Raw genomic sequence first — 24,328 nt, forward strand, 5'->3', positions numbered from 1 at the left:
AAGGCGTTCCTTGTGTAAAGCAAGCATCGCTCGTTGTTGTGTTCGTAGATTTTGCTACCATTTTCTTCAGTTGCAGTTACTGCAACACTGTTCCAAAAGGTGGTCATGTATGAACACTTATCACATTTCAGTTGTATTTCACTTGCAAGTCCTACGTGCTTTATTATGGAGAATTCCAGACCAACTTCACTACAATGAATACATCTTACACAGTTTGAAAAAATTCCTTTGAGAACCGACATATCAAATATTTCATTCACATCCGATTCGCCCATAAAACATTCATAGTTTTCACTCATTGAACCAAGCTGCTTCTGTGAAGTATTTTCTTTCCCACTTTGACTGCTATGGGCAGGTGTACTTGAGAGGTTAGGTTCACTCACTTGGTTATCGTCTTTATTGTTTACAGTAATAACACATACCTTTGGCTTTCCAACATTTCTCCTTTTCTTAAAAGCCTTCAGAGGATTTCTAATAACTTTACTTTTACTCATTATTATACTTCAGCAAAACAGAGACTCAAGAAACAGAATTAATTACGAATATTTTCGAGATAACGACAGAGTAAATAAACATGAAACAATCGACAATTACACCAGCGATATATATTGAACCATCACAGGTTAGCCACAACACATACTTTATCTCACATCACTAAAATGTACCTGATGAACACGGACGTTAATAATAACACCATTTGACAGCAGTTTAACAGCGCCACAGTGGGTCGCGCCCGTGTAGACCACATTTCAAAAAAAATTTAAAAATAGTTGTAGTCTATTATGTATCTATTAGAAGGTAATAGTCTGCAGATTCAGAAAACGCAAAAAAGTAAAAATTGAACTTTTCATGATTTTGAGCCTCTCCGGAGCCCCTTAAGGGAGAGCAACACTGTCCGCAACCCTGTCAGCGTGATAGTGACACTGAAACGTTTAGCGAACTGCAGTGGCCCGGGTTACAAAAAGAGAGGCTCCGTAACGTAATTCAGAGAGCACACATTGCAAAGCAGTCAAGAAATACTTGGCACTGAGGTGACAAGGGTCATGGGATACTTCCCAATAGCGGACCACCACCTGCCCGGCACAGTGCAGCAACTCGACGTGGGATGGACTCAGCAGTTCGTTGGAAGTCTTCTGCAGATATATACACTCCTGGAAATGGAAAAAAGAACACATTGACACCGGTGTGTCAGATCCACCATACTTGCTCCGGACACTGCGAGAGGGCTGTACAAGCAATGATCACACGCACGGCACAGCGGACACACCAGGAACCGCGGTGTTGGCCGTCGTATGGCGCTAGCTGCGCAGCATTTGTGCACCGCCGCCGTCAGTGTCAGCCAGTTTGCCGTGGCATACGGAGCTCCATCGCAGTCTTTAACACTGGTAGCATGCCACGACAGCGTGGACGTGAACCGTATGTGCAGTTGACGGACTTTGAGCGAGGGCGTATAGTGGGCATGCGGGAGGCCGGGTGGACGTACCGCCGAATTGCTCAACACGTGGGGCGTGAGGTCTCCACAGTACATCGATGTTGTCGCCAGTGGTCGGCGGAAGGTGCACGTGCCCGTCGACTTGGGACCGGACCGCAGCGACGCACGGATGCACGCCAAGACCGTAGGATCCTACGCAGTGCCGTAGGGGACCGCACCGCCACTTCCCAGCAAATTAGGGACACTGTTGCTCCTGGGGTATCGGCGAGGACCATTCGCAACCGTCTCCATGAAGCTGGGCTACGGTCCCGCACACCGTTAGGCCGTCTTCCGCTCACGCCCCAACATCGTGCAGCCCGCCTCCAGTGGTGTCGCGACAGGCGTGAATGGAGGGACGAATGGAGACGTGTCGTCTTCAGCGATGAGAGTCGCTTCTGCCTTGGTGCCAGTGATGGTCGTATGCGTGTTTGGCGCCGTGCAGGTGAGCGCCACAATCAGGACTGCATACGACCGAGGCACACAGGGCCAACACCCGGCATCATGGTGTGGGGAGCGATCTCCTACACTGGCCGTACACCACTGGTGATCGTCGAGGGGACACTGAATAGTGCACGGTACATCCAAACCGTCATCGAACCCATCGTTCTACCATTCCTAGACCGGCAAGGGAACTTGCTGTTCCAACAGGACAATGCACGTCTGCATGTATCCCGTGCCACCCAACGTGCTCTAGAAGGTGTAAGTCAACTACCCTGGCCAGCAAGATCTCCGGATCTGTCCCCCATTGAGCATGTTTGGGACTGGATGAAGCGTCGTCTCACGCGGTCTGCACGTCCAGCACGAACGCTGGTCCAACTGAGGCGCCAGGTGGAAATGGCATGGCAAGCCTTTCCACAGGACTACATCCAGCATCTCTACGATCGTCTCCATGGGAGAATAGCAGCCTGCATTGCTGCGAAAGGTGGATATACACTGTACTAGTGCCGACATTGTGCATGCTCTGTTGCCTGTGTCTATGTGCCTGTGGTTCTGTCAGTGTGATCATGTGATGTATCTGACCCCAGGAATGTGTCAATAAAGTTTCCCCTTCCTGGGACAATGAATTCACGGTGTTCTTATTTCAATATCCAGGGGTGTAGATCCATGCTGCCTCTAAAGCCGTCCACAACTGCGAAAGTGGTGCCGGTGCAGGACTTTGTGCACGAACTGACCTCTCGATTATATCCCATAAATGTTGGATTGGATTCATGTCTGGCGAACTGGGTGGCCAAACCATTCGCTCAAATTGTCCGGAATGTTCATCAAACCGATGGCGAACAACAGTGGCCCAGTCACATGACATCGTTGTTTGGGAACATGACGTCCATGAATCGGTGTAAATGGTCTCCAAGTAGCCGAAAATAACCATTTCCAGTCAGCGATCGGCTCAGCTGAACCAGAGGACCAAATCCTTCCCATGTAAACACAGCCCAATTATTATGGAGCTACGTCCAGCTTGCACAGTGCCTTGTTGGCAACTTGGGTCAATAGCTTAGTGGGGTCTGTGTAATACTCTACTCGAACCCTACGATCAGCTCTTGCCAACTGAAATCGAGAGTCATCTCACCAGGCCACGGTTTTCCAGTCGTGTAGGATTCAACCAATATGGTCACGAGCCCAGGAAATGGACTGCAGACGATGTCGTACTGTTAGCAAAGGCACTCGGGTCTGCTACCACAGCCCAATTACTCCAGATTTCGCCACAATGTCCTAATGGATACGTTCGTTGTAGGTCCCACATTGAATTCCACAGTTACTTCACGCAGTGTTGGTTGTCTGTTAGCAGTGACATGTCCACGCAAACGCCGCTGCTCTTGCTCGTTAGTGAAGGCCGTCGACAACTGCGCTTTCATAGGTGAGAGGTAATGCCTCATATCTGATGGTCTCGGCACACTTTTGATACTATGGATCTCGGGATATTGAATTTCCTAACGACTTTCGAAATGGAATGTCCCATGCATGTATCTCCAACTACCATTCCCCGTTCGGAGTCTTAATTTCAGTTTTTCGGCCTTAATCAAGTCGGAAATCTCGTCACATTAATCAGTTGAGTACAAATACTGATAGAACAGAGGGCCTTAAAAAAACAAAAAGACAGTAATAACCTTCGCGGACTTCACGAAGGCATATGACTCCATCGACAGACAGACTCTTGTTAGGATCCTGAAGAACAGAGGACTTGATGGAACTACACAAGAACTCATAAAAGTAATTATAACAGACACAAAAGCAAGGGTGAGATTCAGAGGAGCACTGTCAGAAGAATTTGCGATCAAGACTGGTGTTAAACTGGGAGATGGATTGTCACCATTGTTGTTTAATATAGCACTGGACGAAGTGAGGCAGTGGAGAGCAATAAACGAGGAAATGAGAATACCAAAGACCCATGTGGGGGACAAAAAGGACAACAGGGCTCAAGTGGACGGCCTAGCATTTGCAGATGACATAGCAATAGTAAGTGAGACGGGAGAAAACGCAAAGCCACAACTCGACAACTTCAGTAAGGTAGCCAGAAAGGTGGGACTGAGGATCGCCTATAACAAGACAAAGACATTAAACACCACTGCAAACTGGGGAACACCGGAAGGCACTGTGCAAATGGTGGACAAATTTAAATACCTGGGAGAATTTATAACAGGAAGGAACAGGAGCAAGGAGGGAATAACAGAGAGGATAAAGAAGATGCCTTCTGCGTGACGAGAGAGGTATACAATAAAAAGAATGTATCCACAGAGGCAAAGATAAGCCACTACAAGGCAACAGTGAGGAATGCAGTATTACATGCTGCTGAGACGATGACACTATGAAGAAATGGGGCAGAACAACTAGAGAACGAAGAGAGGAAAATACTGAGAAAAATACTAGGTCTCAAAGGAGGTGGAGAGAGGTGGATGCGAAGACCTAGGGAAGAATTGTACCGGAACATGACAACAATATCCGGGGAAATCACACTCAAAAAGGCTAGGTTTGCTGGGCATGTAGTTAGGATCAGTATGGACAGAATGACGAAGAGAGTGTGGGAAACAACAGGGAGGACAAGGGGAAAGACAGGAGCCAAGTGGATTGTTGAACTTCGGAAGGACTGGTTGGAATTGGGAATCAAGGTCGAAGGAAAGGAAAGTTGGAGGAACAAATATGCATCCACAAATATGCCGGAGATCAATGACAGAGAAGAATACAGGAAAAGATTAGAATGTAACCAGTGGAGCCGCCAGGAGAATAGGAAACTGAAGATCTCTGAAGAAGAGCGGGAGAGGAGACGAGAAAGAATGATGGGGTTCTGGGAGAAGAGGAAAATGCAGTCCACGAAGGGGCTACCCGTGGTCCTACAGAGGCCGTAACGCAAGAAGAAGAAGAAGAAGAAGAAGAAGAAATGGTATCTCCACCAATAAACTGCCCTTTTATACCTTGTGTACGCGATAGTACCGCCATCTGCATATGCGCATCTCCCCATCCCATGACCGTCGTCATCTTAGTGCACGTTCATACGGCAGGTCTCCCTCCCTCCCTCCCTCCCTCTCTCTCTCTCTCTCTCTCTCTCTCTCTCTCTCTCTCTCTCTCTCTCTCTATCTGGCGGTGGCAGAAGCAGGACGGTGTTGTTTGTTGTTGAATGTTTTGTTTCATTGAATTCGTATGTTCTTGTAGTGTGGAGAGAAAAGTTTGGAGGAGAGGTTTTTGAGCAGACGAGAAGTGCCTGCAACACCTCCACAGCTGCCAGCGCTCGTGGCGCCCATGAATAATGCAGCGGCGGCCAGCGGAACTAACGAGCTCCTTCTGCACGTTTCGAGACGTCGACGCCATGCTGCGCTTCTTCGCGCTTGGCTCTCGGCCACCGCCCGTAGATGATCTTTGTCTTTTCCTTTTATTCCTACTCTGAAGTATTCGACACGCAACTTGACGGATACTCTGAATTATTCAACACACTGAAATAATTCTCAGCACCACAAGTGAGCTAGTGTGGTAGCCTGTCAGTGTCGAGTCACAGCCCACCAGGGGACAAAACAGAGCACATTGTTTTAGCCAGAATTACCAGCTATCCGAAGCAATATCGTCGTACGAAATAGCCAGTGTGGCAATCCAGTATGTATCAGGAGGCACAGGCGATGTCAAAAGCTGCTCGTAGTTCTGATGTGCTCTTGCACGGCCGATGCTCGTCTTTACGTATACCGGGTGATCAAAAAGTCAGTATAAATTTGAAAACTAAATAAACCGCGGAATAATTTAGATAGGGAGGTAAAAATTGACACACATGCTTGGAATGACATGGGGTTTTATTAGAACCACCCCATATTGCTAGACGCGGGAAAGATCTCTTGCGCGCGCCGTTTGATGATCGTGTGCTCAGCCGCCACTTTCGTCATGCTTGGCCTCCCAGGTCCCCAGACCTCAGTCCGTGCGATTATTGGCTTTGGGGTTACCTGAAGTCGCAAGTGTATCGTGATCGACCGACATCTCTAGGGATGCTGAAAGACAACATCCGATGGCAATGCCTCACCCTAACTCTGGACATGCTTTACAGTGCTGTTCACAACATTATTCTTCGACTACGGCTATTGTTGAGGAATGATGGTGGACATATTGAGCATTTCCTGTAAAGAATATCATCTCTGTTTTGTCTTACTTTGTTATGCTAATTATTGCTATTCTGATCAGATGAAGTGCCATGTGTCCGAAATTTTTTCAACTTTTGTATTTTTTTGAACTTTTGTATTTTTTTGAACTTTTGTATTTTTTTGAACTTTTGTATATTTGTTTTTGAACTTTTGTATATTTGTTTTTCGAACTTTTGTATATTTGTTTTTCGAACTTTTGTATATTTGTTTTTCGAACTTTTGTATATTTGTTTTTCGAACTTTTGTATAATTTTTTTCGAACTTTTGTATAATTTTTTTCGAACTTTTGTATAATTTTTTTCGAACTTTTGTATAATTTTTTTCGAACTTTTGTATAATTTTTTTCGAACTTTTGTATAATTTTTTTCGAACTTTTGTATAATTTTTTTCGAACTTTTGTATAATTTTTTTCGAACTTTTGTATAATTTTTTTCGAACTTTTGTATAATTTTTTTCGAACTTTTGTATAATTTTTTTCGAACTTTTGTATAATTTTTTTCGAACTTTTGTATAATTTTTTTCGAACTTTTGTATAATTTTTTTCGAACTTTTGTAATTTTTGTGGTTCTAATGAAACCCCATGTCATTCCAAGCTTGTGTGTCAATTTGTACCTCTCTGATACATTATTCCGTGATTTATTCAGTTTTCAAATTTTTACTGACTTTTTGATCACCCGGTACTATCCTATCAAAAGTATCCGGACATCCCTATGCAATGCACAATTGACCACTAGATGTCACGTCAGGCTATGCGTTTGGTGTTGGACTTAAGCTCTCGCTCTCGTGCGGAACGCCGGAGTCCTGAGCGCCGGAGTCCTGAGCGCCGGAGTCCTGAGCGCAGTGCCTGCCTACAGGCATTGTTCGTTAGGCTTCGCAGTAATGTGCGTCTTGCACAGCGCGCCTCGGTAGGGGGAGAACTGCGCTCTCAGTTCGTGTGTATGATCGACGCAACTGCAGAAACGTTTTTGGGAGTTTTTGCTGGAGAGAAGCAGCTAGGCACTCGCTGCTTGTGACTGTTGCAGAGCATAGCCGTTCTCTTTCTTCCGTACCTACGGAGAGATCTTACAGAGTTCTCTCGTCCGACCGTCCAGTAGAAACATAACTTTTCTCGCGGTCGTGAATCGAAGCCCTCTGCTAATCGCCGGCCGGAGTGGCCTAGCGGTTCTAGGCGCTACAGTCTGGAACCGGGGGACCGCTACGGTTGCAGGTTCGAATCCTACCTCGGGCATGGATGTGTGTGTTTTCCTTAGGTTAGTTAGGTTTAAGTACAGGGTGGCGCACGAAATGTGTTACCATTTTGTTTTTGAATATAAACTTTCTGGTCAATACAATCTGAAAGGAACATATACTACAATGAAGAGCCGTCCATGGAGATTTGGTCTAACTCAGCACATGCTCAATATGTCCACCATTTCGTTTCCTAACTTCCTTCAAACGAACACTGTAGTTAGTGATAACCCTACTGCACATGTCTTCCATAATTTCACTGCAAGCTTGAAGAATAAGTCTTCTGAGCTCCATTAAATTCCACAGCTTCTTGCTACTGCCATGGCCTTCAACATGCATTAGTTCATGCAAGATGGAGCAAGGCCACATACTGCAAACACTGTGTTGGAGTTTTTACACGAGCTTTTCGACATGCGAATCATTTCACTCAGATTTCCAGGTCGCTTCAATGACGGACAAAACTGGCCCCCCAATAGTCCAGACTTCAAATCCATGTGACTTTTTTCTTTGGGGGTACCTAAAGGAAAATATTTTCCCGAAACGTCCACGTGATTTAATGGAGCTCAGAAGACTACTTCTTCACGCTTGCAGTGAAATTTCGGAAGACATGTGCCGTAGCGTAATCACTAACTTCAGTGTTCGTTTGAAGGAAGTAAGGAAACGAAATGGTGGACATCGAAATAAGTGTCCAAGGAATAGAAAATCAACTGGAATCACTCAACAGAGGAAAGTCCACTGGACCTGAAGTGATACCAATTCGATTCTACACAGAGTACGCGAAAGAACTTGCCCCCCTTCTAACAGCCGTGATTAAAGTTGATGTCGTGGATTCCGGAAACAGCAATCGTGTGAGACCCAACTCGCTTTATTTGTTCATGAGACCCAGAAAATATTAGATACAGGCTCCCAGATAGATGCTATTTTCCTTGACTTCCGGAATGCGTTCGATACAGTTCCGCACTGTCGCCTGATAAACAAAGTAAGAGCCTACGGTATATCAGACCAGCTGTGTGGCTGGATTGAAGAGTTTTTAGCAAACAGAACACAGCATGTTGTTCTCAATGGCGTGCCACAGGGGAGTGTTACGGGACCATTGCTTTTCACAATATATATAAATGACCTAGTAGATAGTGTCGGAAGTTCCATGCGGCTTTTCGCGGATGATGCTGTAGTATACAGAGAAGTTGCAGCATTAGAAAATTGTAGCGAAATGCAGGAAGATCTGCAGCGGATAGGCACTTGGTGCAGGGAGTGGCAACTGACCCTTAACATAGACAAATGTAATGTATCACTTCTGTAAAATATCTGGGAGTATGCGTGTGGAACGATTTGAAGTGGAATGATCATATAAAATTACTTGTTGGTAAGGCGGGTACCAGGTTGAGATTCATTGGGAGAGTCCTTAGAAAATGTAGTCAATCAACAAAGGACGTGGCTTACAAAACACTCGTTTGACTTATACTTGAATATTGCTCATCAGTGTGGGATCCGTACCAGGTCGGGTTGACAGAGAAGATCCAAAGAAGAGCGGTGCGTTTCGTCACAGGGTTATTTGGTAAGCGTGATAGCGTTATGGAGATGTTTAGCAAACTGAAGTGGCAGACTCTGCAAGAGAGGCGCTCTGCATCGCGGTGTAGCTTGCAGTACAGGTTTCGAGAGGGTGCGTTTCTGGATGAGGTATCGAATATATTGCTTCCCCCCTCTTATATCTCCCAAGGAGATCACGAATGTACAATTGGAGAGATTGGAGCGCGCACGGAGGCTTTCCGGCAGTCGTTCTTCCCGCGAACCATGCGCGAGTGGAACCGGAAAAGGGAGGTAATGACAGTGGTACGTAAAGTGCCCTCCGCCACACACCGTTGGGTGGCTTGCGGAATATAGATGTAGGGTTAGTTACTTTCGAGATTGGACATGATGAGTTGATAGTCAAGAATACCTCACTCAGTTTCAACGAAGTCACTTGCTAGCGCTACGAGAAAATGGATGTTCCTTCTGCAGTGGTAGGTATGTAGCCACTGTACATGACTGCTGGCAGCGGAGGTCACGAGAACGTATAGTCGCAAGAGGTTCGGGATCTGTACGGGCACGTGGCACCACTGAAAGGGAAGACCATCGTGCTCGGCATATGGCTCTGGTTCATCGTACCGCATCTGCAGCAGGAATTTGAGCAGCGGTTGGCACCACAGTGACACAACGAAGTCACTTCGAGGACAGTTCCGAGCCAGACCCCCTGAAGCGTGCATTCCACTGACCGAAAATTACCAAGGTGGTGTCAAGCGAGAGCTCACTGGAGGGCAGGTTCGAGGTCTGTTGTGTTTTCTGATGAAAGCTGGCTCTGTCTCGGTGCCAGTGATCGCCGTGTGTTGGCTAGGAGGAGGCCGGTTGAGGGCTTGCACCGAATCTGTCTTCGTGCTAGAAACACTGGACTTGCACCTGCAGTTATGGTCGGAGGTGAGATTTCGTATGACAGCAGCAGCGCTCTCGTGGTTATCCCACGCTAGCTGGCTTCAAAATCTTAGGTCAGTCTGGTGATTCGGCCTGTGGTTCTGTCATTCGTGAACAGCCTTCCAGGGGATATCATCCAACAGGATAACGTTCGCCCACATACCGTTGTTCTAACCGAACCTGCTGTCAGGATGTCGACATGTTGCCTTTGCCTGCTCGGTCACCAGACCTTTCGGCAATCGAGCTCTTGCGAGACATCATCGGACAGTTCCAGCGTCATCCACAAACAGCATTAACCAACCGTCCCTGTATCACCCAGCTAGTGCAACAGACATGGAATTCCATCCCACAACCTGACATCGGCCACCTGTAAAACACGATGCATCCACGTTTCCACGCTTGCAGCCAACGTTCTGGAGGCTGTACCTGTTATTCGTGTACCAGAATTTCACATTTGCAATGGCTTACGTCGCGCTTATATTAACCTGTGATCTTTCAGTGTTACTTAAATATGTTAACTAGACAAAAGTATTGCCGAAATTTCATTACATTAATTATTTTCTAACATTCTGCGTAGTGTCTGTCTGTTCTAAGTCGTGTCTCCCTACCACTTTCGCGCAACGACGCTCTGAGCGAGTTTTTTAAGGAATTGACTAGTTTGAACCTGGGACCTGTTGCTGGTAAGGAGACGCCAGACCACACATGACATGTAGAGTTCAGAAGAGTTCAGTGAGACTAGCGGTGATATAATCAAACACTCGATGATTTCAGCGTCAGCTCCACTGCATTCCCTGTAAAAGAATCTTAATACTAACTAAATTTAGTGGAAGGGGTTCACAGCTTTCCTATTTTTAGTTAGCTGGTAAAATAACGTCGAAAAACCAGTTAAGTTTACCATTGGAATTTTTATTCTACTCACAAAACATTGTTTATAAATTGTACTATTGATAAAAGGAAATATTTTAATACAGGATGATAAAAACCAACTGCGTTCAACAAAAATGTGAACGAATATTCCCTGAATGGGTTTCCAAGTTCTACAATGGATTGAAGGATGACCTATGCCATATCACATCTGTAATCTAGGTTTAAGTTAAGTTTTATAAAAGAGAAAACTATCAAAATGGTCTACAGTGATCCTCAATTATCTTTAATTACGTATTTAACTTGACGTAAATTACAGTGGCTGATGTGGCTTCTCAATAATTATATAACAGAAAAATCATCGTGTTTCAAGTAGCAAATGTGAATACCATGAGGTTTAATTGACGATCGACACTAGTATTACGTAAAAAGGGGATGTAACAGATGAGACTTCTGCAGTTCTGAGTGAAGCCTTATGCGCCCTTAAGCAGCATAGCGTGTGTTCCTTACCTTGTCGGTGGTTAGGCAGCGTCAGGGGGTGGCGGGCGGCGCAGCTCCACACACCTCGCCATCTCTGAAGCAACTCTCACGAATTTCTCTTCACTACAATTTGCTGAAGTTGGTTTAAGAAAAGGTATCTGGCTGTGTTTTCAACTGACCAATCAGGGTCTCAATGTTAACCTTAAGCTCCGCCTACAAAAATTCTGTCTATCCAATGAGAAACGTTATACTTTTCGTGGTGGGGCAATGTTTTTAATGTTTGCTATGTAACAGACGTGTACAGTCTCACGCTAAAACTTGCAGCTGGTGTGGCCCTTTTAGTGTTATCGTAAGATACATACTGTTCTTTTAACATGGGCTGGGGGATGGTCTTGGCGATCAGCCGGCGATGTGGGTGTCAGTCCCTTATCGTAGGGCCTCCTAGCCTACACGGCTCTGCTCTCGGCTTCTGCTCTCGTTTCTCCCCTCAGAACTGCGTCTGTTTCACGGTGGGAGGGTATGACATGGATTTAAGCGTTCTTGCGTTAGTCAGTGGTATTCCATTTGCTCACTCGTTGATCGTATTACTTTGGTTAATTTAATGTCAGGATTTATTTGGAGCTATGTGACATACTGCCGGATTTGCTATCATGTGAGGGTTTTCATGGAAGGTGTTGGATTCGCCCGACACCTTACAATTTGTTGGTGTTGCGATCTTTTTCCGTCAGCGTATTTTCAAGTTAGAATTCCTGGGATTATTCCCAGCCGTCCAGCCGCATATGTCACCGAAATTTCACACCTATTAGTGTCAAAAATGGGTCATATGGCCCTAAGCACTACGGGACTTAACATCGGAGGTCAGCAGTCCCCTACTACTACTTAAACCTAACTAACGTAAGGACATCACACACATCCATGCCCGAGGCAGGATTCAAACCAGCGACCGTAGCAGTCGCCCGGTTCTGGACTGAAGGGCCTAGAACCGCTCAAGTAACTGCATGATGGTAGCCCACTAACCATGCACGGATGCGCTGTTGGTGCCTGAGGTGAAAACATCTCTTGTTCGCCAAAGGATACGTTCCCATCGTGACTGGACCACTGGGACTCCGAACAACGGATTACTGGTCATGCAGGTACTGCTGAGGCTGGGTGGCGCCCACAGGGAGAGCCCCCGTTTCGAGTGGGTGGCACCACGATGGATGAGCCGCAAAAGAAGTGGATGAAGTTATCTCCCGCTGGTGGCTATACAGGCCCAGCAGTCTCTATGGAAGGAAAGTCCTCTTTTAATGCAGTGAGGTACGTGCTGAAATTTTCTCTTCCCTGGATACACCACGGCAGGGATGTAAGGCTAAGCAGCAAACAGTCCGAATATGGTTCAGGGTGACTTTGCTCTTGCAATGTGACAATAAGCTACGCACCAACTTGGGGCGACCCGGTGTACATTTTGTCTGCCGTGTTCATGGGTGTGTGGGGGGGGGGGGGGCGGGCGGCGGCAAAGAACAGTAGGGTCGCTACCAGTGCCTTCATCTTGGCATTGAATGTGATTCTTTGCCTGAAAAGGTCATGATGGTATACCGATGTAATGTGACACCGAATGTGTCCCTAACCCCACCCCCCTCCCCCCATGCAGTGCTTCAAATGTGTGAAATTTGGGCACATCTCGTCACGTTACAACGCTAGCCCCATTTGTTGTGATTGTGAATGAGTGTTGCACACACATACTCCTTGTGCCCTTCTCACCTGTGTCAGCTGTGAACAGCACCATTCTCAATGATCATCAGATTGCTCTGTCTTTCAGAGAGAGAACAAGAGACAAGAATACAAGACTCTGGACAAACTAACGTATAAAGAGGCCAAGAAGTAGTACGAGCAGCCGCACCGAGCATGTCAAATAATGTTATGTTCTGCAGCTACGACGACGTCGCCCCTTTGGCAATGGCACTCCCGCCCATTACACCTCCTACAGTGGGCCATCAGAGTCGCTCAACCATGCCTGCCCCCCTGATGTATGGGGGCTTCCGTCTTGCTACCTCCCCCATTTTGGGTTCGATAGCTTCCCATCAACCAGGGACGTTGGTCCCCACTGCAAAGCTGGAGACGAATCATCTTCCTCAGGCATCTATCGCCAGGAAGGGGACCCTCACGACACTTCCTTCTAACGTTTCCAGTGGTGTACATCTGGACACCAGTCAGTGGCTGAAGGAGCCAAAGGCTGCTGGGTGCAGGGCCTTCTTTACCTAAAACTGCTTTCAGCGAAGCCCTTGCAATCGTCGAAATCCTGTAAGAAGAGGAAAGAAAAGAAAAAGTCCTCCAAGAAGGACATTACAGTGGCCCCCAAGCCACCATATTCCGCCAGGTCCACTCCTGTGGCCGAGGCGGATATTCCAGCGGCCCCTGAGGTCCTGTTCACACGCAATGGAACCTGGAACCTATGTGTATTAATGCCATAACCTCTCAACCAGTGACAGCAGGGGACCTTAGGGCATAACCTTTCTCCTTGCTCCCTTGATGGCCTCACAGTACATCGTCATTATTCTCCAGTGGAATTTTAGCGGTTTTTTTCTTCATCTGGCTGAACTATGACATCTTTTAAGCACTTCCCCTTCCTTCTGCATTGCCATTCAAGGAGACCTGGTTTCCAGCAATGTGCACCTTGGCCCTTCATGGATGCCGTGGATATTATAAGAATTGTGCTACCTGTCACAGGGTGTCAGGTGGAGTCTGCACATATGTTCTGGATAGTCTATATAGCGTACTTGTGCCTCTTAATACACCTTTGGAGGCTGTGGTTGTTAGGATAATAGAATTTCAAGGTATTATACTCGCGATGGTGAAGTGTCCCAGTTGCCTTGTTTTCTCAGGTTCCCCTGCCTTCTACAGAAGGGCGATTTCAACGCCCATTATCCTTTGTGGGGTGGAACTACGATCACAGGCCATGGTAGAGCCCTCGAAGACTTAGTGGCATAACGTGACCTTTGCCTCTTGTGGTGCACAGAACTTACTTGGCCATTGACCTTTCAATTTTCAGCCCTTGTCTTCTCCCATCCATCCACTGCAGAGTCCACAATGACCTGTGCATCACCACCTTAAACGCCTGCGAGATGGGCTCTCAACAGTGCTGACTGGGGTGTTTTCATCTTTGCTGTGGCCCTTGGCTTCCCACCACATGTAGATGTCGATGAGCAGTCCAGAATACAGCCAGACCCATTCTTTCGACAGCTGATTTCGTGTTCCCCCGTTTCACGGACCCGTTCCAACAGAAGACAGTACCTTGGTGGTCATCAGAAATCGCAGAGCCCATTAGAGATAGTAAGCAGGCTTTCCAATGCCGTAAGTGGTACCCATCAATGGAGTACCTCATTGCCTTTAAGCAGTTCCATGCCGGTGTCACCTAATAAAACAATGGAGGCAAGACCGCTGAGAACGGTATGTTCCAATCATTGGACCACATACCTCTCCTTAACAGGTTTGGGCAAAGATGTGTTTATGGACACCAGACACCTTCAGCTGTACCTGGTATTACCTTGAATGGCGCTGTCTACATTGACTCAGATGCTGTCACTGAACATTGCTGTGCATTACTATTGAGCCTCAGCAACTGGGAATTATCAACCTGCCTTTTGTGTAGTATAACAGCGAGTGGAGTGAAAGCAATTATCCTTTACTACACGCCATATAATGTTCCATTCAGCGAGTAGGAATTCTTTAGTGTCCTAGCCCACTGTCCTGATACAGCCCCAGGGCAGGACCACATCCACAACCAGATGATCAAGCACCTACCGGTGGATTGTCAGCATCATATCCGTGCAATCTTTAACTGCATGGATTGAGGGCGAGTTTCTATCGCAATGGTGAGAAAGCATCATTGTCCCAGTACTGAAACTGGGCAAGCACCCACTAGAGATGGTCAGTTTTCGTCCAGTTAGTATCACCAATATTCTCTATAAGTTGCTTGAGTGCATGGTGAGCCGGCAGCTCCTTTAGTCTGCGGGTCTTCTGGCGCTGTCCGAAGGCGGTTTTTGCCAAGGCCATTCCACTACCAATAACCTGGTTTACCTGGATTCTGCCATCTGAACAGCTTCTGCCCAAACTCAGCATCGTATAGCCATCTCCTTTGACTTGCAAAAGGCTTATGACACAAGAGGTGGCACCGTAGGCTCGCTACCTTAAACAAGTGGGGTCTCTGAGGTCCACTCCCCATTTTTATTCAGAACTTTCGGTCGTACCGTACTTTCTGTGTTCGAGTTGGTGCTTCCCACATTACCCCCCGCCCTCCCCTTATCCAAGAGAGTGCGGTTCGACTGGGCTCTGTACTTAAGTGTCCTTCTCTTTCTAGTAGCCATCAATAGCGTAGCAGTGGCTGTGGGGTCCTCAGTATCATTCTCCTTATATGCTGATGACTTTTGCCTCTACTACTGCTCCTCTAGTGTTGGGTGTCACTGAACGTCGACTGCAAGCCACCATACGAAAGGTGCAGGCCCTCACCCAGGGCCTTTTGGCTCTCTGTTTTCATCCACCAAGACACATGTGTTGCACTTCCGTCAAGGTCGTACTGTTCACCCACAACCAGAAATTTACCTCGATGACCAGCTACTCGTTGTCGTGGAGACTTATCGATTTTTAGGACTGGTCTCTGATTCTCAGTAGATGTGAATTCATCTTCGCTAGCTTAAGTGAAGGGGCTTGACTCCACCCTAATACACTTCACTGCCTGAGTAACACCAGCTGGGGTGCAGATCACATTACCCTGCTGCCCCTTTACAAAGACCTGCTACAATCCCGTCCTGGGTACAGGAGTTTGGTATACAGTTCAGCACCGCCCTCTGCATTGTGAGTACTGGAACAAGTCACCACTGTGGGGTCCCGCTTACAAAAGGAGCCTTTCGATCTAGCCCTGTGAAAAGCTTACTCGTGGAGGCTGAGGTATCCTCCATTACAGATCAGGCGCCAAAATCAGCTTGTCAATTACGGTACCTCGTTCGCAGCTGCCATAGGCATCTCTGAACTACCATCTCCTCTTTCCAAACATGGAAATCCATTTCCTGCAACGGTGGCCTAAATTAGGAAATATACAATTTGTATCTGGTCCATTGTCTCTGAACTTCAGTTATTCCCTATTCCACCTCTCGACTGGGCCCAGTCACGTAGTGCTCCATAGTGCATACCTTGGTCACAGCTTCAGTTTGACCTATCACAGGGACTGAAAGACTTGGTTCATCCTGAGGCTCTCCAATTTTTCTCCATCCTAGGCGCACCCTGGGGTTCCAAAGTTATCTTTACTGATGGCTGAACGGTTGCTGGTGATGCAGGCTTTGCTTATACTCACGCGGGACATCATGAACTGCGCTCCTTGCCGGATGGCTGTGGTGTTTTCACTGTGAAGTTGATAGCCTTCTCTCATGCTCTTGAGCTCTATCCGTTCGTGCACTGGTGGATCCTTTTTCGCTGCAGCGATTTCTTGAGCTGTTTGCAAGCTCTCGAATAGTGTTATCCTCTCCATCCCTTGGCCACTGCTATCCAGAATTCCTGGAATGCCCTTAAACAATGCGGACCTCAGTGATCTTTCTCTGGATCCTGGGCCACGTTGCGATCCTGGGGAATGCATTCGCTGATAGCCTGGTCAAACTGGCTACCAGTAAAGTGACTCTTGAGATCAGCATCCCTGAAACAGACCTCCAGTCGGTATTATGCCATCGAGTGTTAGGAATCTGGAATGGCTCCCTCTGACTTCACTGAACAATCTACGGGTGGTAAAGGAGACTACGAACCTGTAGAGATCTTTCATGCAAGCCTCTCGCGAGGACTCTGCTGTCCTTTGCCGATTCTGCATCGGCCATACTTGGCTGACTCGTGCCCATCTCCTCCATCTCGAGGATGCAGCCCACTGTCTTTGTGGTTCCTGTTTGGCGGTGGTCCATGTTTTGCTGGATTGTTCCAATCTAGCCACCTTCTGGCAGACTCTTTATCTCGCCTGGGGTTAGGAGTCAGTGCCTCAGTGGCTGACTTCGTCTTACGTTTTATATGTGAAGGGGGCTTTTACTACTCTCCTTAAGGGAAGGCCGCTTAACTTTATCGGTCCATTGAGAGGTTGGCAGAACACACTGTTGGCTTCCATTCCCAGACTGGGCTGTGGCTGTCGCAGCGTGGTGGTTCTGCCCGGACCTTACCCTACCTGCTCTTTTACTCTTCCTCCCCCCCTGTCACGTGGTCTGTTCGACTTTTTCGTCTTTTTCTCATTACCTGTTAGTATGGCTAGTCTTTCCTAGACAATTTATAGGGTACCTGATTTCGGGGGCTTCTGGCTACTCCCTAGATGGGGGGGTACCTTGCCTGTCTTTCTTCCTCTGTCTCCCTTCACTCTTTCTGCCACTTAGTTCACCTTCATTGACCTCTGGTATACCTTGGAGTTTTTGTGGTGTCACCGCTAGACACCACACTTGCTAGGTGGTAGCCTTTAAATCGGCCGCGGTCCGTTAGTATACGTCGGACCCGCGTGTCGCCACTATCAGTGATTGCACACCGAGCGCCGCCACACGGCAGGTCTAGAGAGACTTCCTAGCACTCGCCCCAGTTGTAAAACCGACTTTGCTAGCGATGGTTCACTGACAAAATACGCTCTCATTTGCCGAGACGATAGTTAGCATAGCCTTCAGCTACGTCATTTGCTACGACCTAGCAAGGCGCCGGTACCAGTTACTATTGATACTGTAATAATGTACCGTCAAGACCGACGTTCACCATTAATGGATTAAAGTTAAGTATTCCACCAGCTACGTCCGTTTTTCTAAATTCTAATTTCCTTGTCCTGTTCCAGACCTCACGCCAGCCTGCGTGAGCTAAAACGCGTGCTTTTCGGCTTCCTCTTGTAACCCGGTCTTGGCTCTCCTGCCAACCCACAACAGTTTTCTTCCCCTGGGTTTTGCGCGGTAGACTGTTTGTGATGTACAGTCATGTATACTCAACCAACCAATCAAATATGACGATCGTGCTGCTTCAAAATAACGCTCGCTCGCATTATGCTCCATAGACGAAGGATTTGCTCCGTCAGTTTAAGTAGGACGTTATTGAATAGCGTCCCTATACCACGGACTTGGCCACGAATGATGACCATCATTTTCCAAAACGGAAGGTTTATTTAAGCTGAAAGCACGATGGAAATGGCGAAGAACTGGTCGAGAAAGATAGTGATTTCTTCAACAGCTTGGCGACAGGTGAGTAGGCAGAAGGCAAATCTTGTGGAGTGCTACGACAAGTGTTTATATCTGAACGGCGACTGCGTGAAAATAGCTAACATATCGAAATATGTTGTTAAATATGGTTTTTTTCATTGTCTTCAAGGAAAATGTATGGAGGAAGAAGCGTTCTTCACTCCTGGAAAGACCTCTCGTATTACGATCTTATACAGTGTGTGTGCTCTGTAGAACTGGTCAGACCGTAGAGCTCAACGTTAGATTTTTGAAGCGAGTGTTTCCAAGCATGACATTGTTGTGTCGTTAAGCCCCGTTGTGATCAAATGTTTCTGCGGAGGAAAAATAAGAGTCCATAGAAATAACACAGTGGATTTTTGTCTGAATTTTCATAACCTAACGAAGAGTGGGGAATGTGGGAGAGGTCTAGTATTTGCAAAATAAAAAAAAAATTATTGAAACTAATCAGGGTATTCTGCTGCTAGCTACGTAAATGATGTGTCATAAAGTTTACTTCTTGAAAGACCTAGCTACTATGGGCGTCAAAAGTTACATTGGTGTAATATGTAACTGTTAAAAAATTGAAAATCAAAAATGAAGAAAAGAAAGTCAAGTGTATTGCGAAATGATTTGCCTAAACGTAACAAATAGAGAAAATCATGACGCGCCTTTCAATGAAGTTCGAAATCTTGTATAGTTTGACTTGACGCAGCAGTAGTATATCGGGACAACCCAACGGCAGACCGCACAGTCTACATAATCTACCAGACAACCTCTAGCGCTCTTTAAAATTCTAACTTAAAAATTTAGCTTTAAACTCTCAATCGGCATCTCATTTGCTGTAGATGATTTCGAGTATCATCCTTATCACTTAATCAAACATTTGACCTTTTTTTTTTTTTCTTAAAGCAAGACGTTGCTTCTGCTATATTGTGCCATGCTTTTCATTCTCCCTCCTCCCCATCTCTCCCCCCCCCCCCCCCCCATACACACATACATACACACCGCCCACCCTCCGTAGACACCTTCTCCACGCCATTGAGTTTCCAGTTTAGTTTTGTCTCACCATTTTGGAGACAGTTATTCAGGAAGAGACGGGTTGTGTTACTGTGCGCCAGTGGCAGCTGGGAGTGGCGCTGTGTCGTGACTATGGGTTCACCGCCTGACAATACCGCTGCGTCGTACAGAGCCGTTCCCCTGTGCTGCTCCAGCTACCCACCGCAGACCGCCTATGTGTGCAGCCGGCGTGGGTTCTACATGGCTGTTCTGCCTAGGCGTTCCGCTGTCCATCGCGGCCAAACTGACCTCCGCTGTTGGAACAATGCCCTCCCCCCCTCCAAACACACACACACACACACACACACACACACACACACACACTCACTCTCTCTCTCTCTCTCTCTCTCTCTCTCTGCGGCACGTTTACTCAGCGCTCCCATTGTTCTGACTGACTGCCACAGAATTCGGAGTGTACGCTGCGTTCATCTAGCCTACTGCGCGCGCTTGTGTGTGTGTGTGTGTGTGTGTGTGTGTGTGTGTGTGTGTGTGTGTGTGGAGGGGGGAGGGTTACGTACGTACGTGTTCCCGCTCTTCAGAACTTTTGACGCAGCGCTGTGTTCACGTGCACACTGCGGGGAAGAATTTTCTCTCGTCGCACGTGTGTGTTGTCAATTTTTCTTGCACCGTGACAACGATAGAAGTTCGTCAGTATTTGACGCTATGGATTGGCGCGAGAGTGCAGCGGAGCTCAAATCTTCGCCCTGCAATCGAGATGATTCCTGTAAACACCGACGTCCTTACATCTTACCCACATGAGCCACTGCTCCAGCTAAGATTAACGCCACTGCCGTGGAACATACGCAAGGTTTACTTCTTTACAGCACCCCCTACCGTCTCCACCTTCCATGACTACACGCATTGGCAACGTATTAGAAGTAATTGGACTCTCATCGTTCAGTTTCTGTCAGTGAGTAACTGCGGTACGTGGCAACAGAGTCTTGCCTACAGAAAGATGTTGACAAGTGAATTAGGGCGCGGGGGGGGGGGGGGGGGGAGGGGGAGGAGGAGGAATGAATTTTACGATACAGCGGTCGTATGGACAAATTCGGAGTAGGTATTAAAATACATGGAGAATGTAATTCCGTCAGAGACAGCAAAGGACTTGGAAGAGCAGTTGAATGGAATGGACAGTGTCTTGAAAGGAGAATATAAGATGAACATCAACAAAAGCAAAGCGAGGATAATGGAATGTAGTCGAATTAAGTCGGGTGATGCTGAAGGAATTAGATTAGGAAATGAGACACTTAAAGTAGTAAAGAAGTTTTGCTATTTGGGGAGCAAAATAACTGATGATGGTCGAAGAAGAGAGGATATAAAATGTAGACTGGCAATGGCAAGAAAGGCGTTTCTGAAGAAGAGAAATTGGTTAACATCGAGTGCAGATTTAAGTGGCAGGAAGTCGTTTCTGAAAGTATTTGTATGGAGTGTAGCCATGTACGGAAGTGAAACATGGACGATAAATAGTTTGGACAAGAAGAGAATAGAAGCTTTCGAAATGTGGTGCTACAGAAGAATGCTGAAGATTAGATGGGTAGATCGCATAACTAATGAGGAGGTATTGAATAGAATTGGGGAGAAGAGGAGTTTGTGGCACAACTTGACAAGAAGAAGGGACCGGTTGGTAGGACATGTTCTGAGGCATCAAGTGATTACAAATTTAGCATTGGAGGGCAGTGTGGAGGGTAAAAATCATAGTGGGAGACGAAGAGATGAATACACTAAGCAGATTCAGAAGGACGTAGGTTGCAGAAGTACGGGGAGATGAAGGAGCTTGCACACGATAGAGTAGCATGGAGAGCTGCATCAAACCAGTCTGAGGACTGAAGACCACAACAACAACAACAATGGTACCCATTAAAATTTCCGCCGACGTTTTCCACACTCAGTGAGTGGTTGGTAGGATACAGAATGAATTCACATCAACTGTGCAGCGCGTGTAAGTAATTGATGTCGAGATAATCTGGTTGCTTACGTCTGCCATTCAAATGGAAAGATGACGCGAAGTATGTCCCATATCAGTGTCCATCCTGTAATTCCACGGAACAATTAAGGTTTGTGTCAGTGTTCAGTTACGTGCGAATTTAGTGCCGAATTAGTCTATTGGAATGTAATGGAGGCTGTCAGAAGGGGAGAAAGAAAAAAAAAACAAAAAAAGTGCGAGTGCTGTTGTGAACGCAGATGCCATAGAGTTTTTTCCCAAAAGCTGCTGCTGTCTCTATGTCGCTGGCCTGATGGCGCGACACCGTACGGGGGCAGGTGGATTCCGCTCTGACGGTATGCAAGTTGCAAGTTTCGTCTCTGCCTGGAAGTGGATCGGCTATCACTTTTCTGGTACCCACCCACAGTTTTCTAATGGTTTGGCGTAATGTTAGTTCACCCAGTGATTATGTCTCGTCCCAAAAATATTATCATGAAGATGTTACGGCCGGTCCGTAATTGTATTTTCCTGTGGCACGTGGCTTGCGTTTGCCCACAAATGGTGTTGCTGTTGCCCTTCCCAGCTGCTGCGGTCGTACATTTACATGTACACTAGGTATGACCGTACACACGACGTAAAGTTGTGATCCACAATTTAAAGCCAAACTTAATAAACATAGTTAATCTGTCTGTTGGCACTTCCATGTGCGTTTGCTTATGCGGCATGCTGTGTACAGCGTTCTGCTGCATTGTCGCCACTTCGTGTAATTTGGGAAAATTTTCGAGAGCACCAGATCTTTACTAGGGTTCAGTGGAGAGTAACGCTATTGAAGTCACTCCTCGGTAAATATGCACTCTATTGCAATATTAATCTAGTTCTTTCAGTCCACGGCACGATCCATTGTTACTTACGTCGGGTACATATTGCTACGTTGTGCATTAAAACCCTCCCATTAAACATACGTTACGCGGCACATCGCATGCACAAGCAGAAATGACACTTCAACCCTTGTTTCTATTGCCTCTATGTGCCACCTGATGCTAAACATATGTAACTGCCGACCAACGCCTGATACATGGGGTCAGTTCATGCGTCTTTCGTTTGGCCACCAAGTACTTACTTGACTCGTCCCACAACAGAAAGCTGCTTGCATTGCAAGCTCTTTTGTCTAGGGTGCTTGGTCCGGGAGGGGGGCGGGGGTAGAAAAATTATACAGATACATCGCACGCCATCGACGTTAGTCCGCATCTAGCACGTTCGCCTGAACCTGTGCACTATACACTACGAACGGCTACGACAACTCTAATGATACGTGAGAAACCTACATACTAAGTGTCCAAGATATGAAACACACATAATAAGAAGATGATGTAATAGGGATGGTGTAAAAAGATAGGTCATAGTGTAAGAAAAATATATGCAAAGTGGTAGTGGTAGTAGTAGTAGTAGTAGTAGTAGTAGTAGCAGCAGCAGCAGCAGCAGCAGCAGCAAATGACGGAATTAACTGCAATGTAAAATTGTTTAAGGTAGGATTGTGTAGAATATGTATGTAGCATCAAAGTTTCAGAGTATCTTTTCATTGTCGCTGACCAAATGGTATTGGGCCAGTAACCCGTTACGAATAGCCCGAGTCCTTGACACGACGTAGCCCATTTTTATCTTCTACTAATGCCCAATATTCGATGTGTAAAATTTACATATTTACAGGTTGGTGTGGAGCCTTTTCCACCGTAGTATACGCTAATACGAATTTCCTGTCGTACGTTTTTCCAATTTAGTGGTTTTTTCAACTAATTCCCTACTAAGTATTTTGGCTTGATTTAGGTTATTTCTCGGGTTGTATAAACACATTAATTATGTGCACCTATCGAACTTTTAAAGACACCTCGTCGGCCACGCGATAATGAGGTGTTTTATATCTGGCAATTTTTAGTTCGTGTCTCCTTTCTACATAATTATGATCATACTTTCACGTATAGGGCCCTATGGGGGCCTGAAGAAGCCGCTACGGAGATGTTGAAACTAGCGGCCTAAATGAAGTTTTCTAAAATAACTGTTGATGGTATTTATTTCTGCAACAGTTCCACCGGCCGTTGTTCCTCACTCGATATTTTTATGAAGGAGTTACGATTACAACTCGCCGCTCCAAGGACTTCGGCGTGCGGACGCGATTTACTGTGCACTTACGTAAAAACTTACGTGGAACAAATCAAAGCAGTTGAAACAAGAGGTTAGTTTTTAGTTGGTGAATGATGCAACCAGCCACAAATTCTTTTCTACTGTTTTACTTTACTGCCATAACCGGTTCCGGGGTACGAAGCCCATCTTCAGATAACTAATATTTGTCGTTACATAGACGTTTTGGTTAACAACATGTCGTCTGCTCCACCCTGCACAAGAACATTTGAGTATATAGTGTCACTTTATCAGTTATTTCATTAATACAAATACGCTAAAGTGCTTGCATCTTTATACAAATATGATGCAAAATAGTCGTGTCTCCTTACATATGTTCCGGTAAATGGTCGTTCGTTTTGTAGTGGTCCATGTGGTTTTCTAGCTCGATGTATATGTTCTTGAATTCCGCCACAACACACACATTTCAAATAAATTACTGTGACACACTTCACAATGTTCTTAAAATGCATGTCGAGTTTTGCACATGTGTTATACACTTGATGTTTTTCTTTACAATGCAAAGATTATCATTAAGCAAAGATAGGAAAATATCATTCACTAAATATCGACCAAGGATGTAAGCAGGGCAAGGATGATGTGTGGGATGTAGAAAATGTGTCATGCTAATAACAGAAATATATTTCCGCTGTAGGCATAAACTCTTTATAAATAGGGAGGAGGCTGCAACAGAAATATATTTCCGCTGTAGGAATAAACTCTTTATAAATAGGGAGGAGGCCGCAACAGAAATATATTTCCGCTGTAGGCATAAACTCTCTATAAATAAGGAGGAGGCCGCAACAGAAATATATTTCTGCTGTAGGCATAAACTCCTTATAAATAGGGAGGAGGCTGCAACAGAAATATATTTCCGCTGTAGGCATAA

The sequence above is a fragment of the Schistocerca americana genome, chromosome 8, assembly GCF_021461395.2.
Source record: "Schistocerca americana isolate TAMUIC-IGC-003095 chromosome 8, iqSchAmer2.1, whole genome shotgun sequence".
In the NCBI taxonomy this organism is placed as follows: domain Eukaryota; kingdom Metazoa; phylum Arthropoda; class Insecta; order Orthoptera; family Acrididae; genus Schistocerca; species Schistocerca americana.